The sequence below is a fragment of the Meriones unguiculatus genome (assembly GCF_030254825.1).
Source record: "Meriones unguiculatus strain TT.TT164.6M chromosome Y unlocalized genomic scaffold, Bangor_MerUng_6.1 ChrY_unordered_Scaffold_23, whole genome shotgun sequence".
NCBI classification, from domain to species: domain Eukaryota; kingdom Metazoa; phylum Chordata; class Mammalia; order Rodentia; family Muridae; genus Meriones; species Meriones unguiculatus.
In genome coordinates this window covers 32,921,134-32,922,048 of record NW_026843709.1, presented here as the reverse complement: position 1 = coordinate 32,922,048, position 915 = coordinate 32,921,134, and the positions used below count along the sequence as shown (strand labels likewise).

Here is a 915-nt window from a genome sequence, read left to right as displayed (position 1 = left end):
ATGCCAATGAAAGTGAACAGACAGAATGGAGTCTTTGTCACTTTAGATTTTGTTTTTGTTGGTCTCAGTCTCTATTCCTGAATTTGTCTCTCTAGCTCTCTCTCTGTCTCTCAGTCTCCCTCTCTTTGCCTCCAGCTTGTGGTTCGGTATGAAAAGTTCTCAGTTTTTGTGAAAGTCTACAACAATATGACTGCTTGTGGGCATGACATCATGGATGATCTCCTAAAAATATAAACAATGTCCCAATTAAACGATTTTTGTTCAAATATTTGCCTTGGTCAGGGAGCATTTACACAGAAAATTATTCACTGACTGTGCATTTAACAAATAATAATAGAATCTGTCATAATGTGAAACTCAAAAGTCAATGACATGTGACTTTATTAATGACCATTTGAAAGAATTATGTGGTGCTTGCTTTGGCAGCACTTATACTAAAATTGGAACAATGCTGAGAAGATTATCACGGCCCTTGCATAAGGATGACATGCAAATTCATGTAGCATTCCATTTTATTTTATTTTTTTTGGAGAAATTAAAGAAAGCACAAATAATGGAAATTGTGGAGAGAAAGAACGTAGGGAAGAAAACAGGAACTACAGAGGTAAGCATAACTAATAGACTACAAGAGACGGAAAAAAGAATCTCAGTTATGGAAGATACAATGGAAGAAACCAGTGTATCTATCAAAGAAAATGTTAAATCTAAAAAATTCCTGAAACACCCATCCAAGAAAAACAAAACATAAGAAAAATTAGAATAGAGGATAATTATAGGAGATTCCCTCCTCCAAGGCCCTGAAAGCCAGAAAGCATTTTCAAAAAAAAAAAAAAAAATTGAAGATAATTTTCCCAAATTGAAGGAGAGGCCAATAGGAATAGAAGAGGTCTACAGAGCACCCAATAAATTAGTTCA

At 34.5% G+C, this 915-nt stretch overlaps 1 non-coding gene across 1 annotated transcript; it reads left to right on the top strand.

Annotated features, from left to right (window-relative positions):
- Nucleotides 1-410: 410 nt before the first annotated feature.
- LOC132651707 (U6 spliceosomal RNA) lies at nucleotides 411-517 on the top strand. Its single transcript, XR_009589290.1, has one exon. It is a non-coding gene; the product is annotated as a U6 spliceosomal RNA (small nuclear RNA).
- The last annotated feature ends 398 nt before the right edge of the window (nucleotides 518-915 follow it).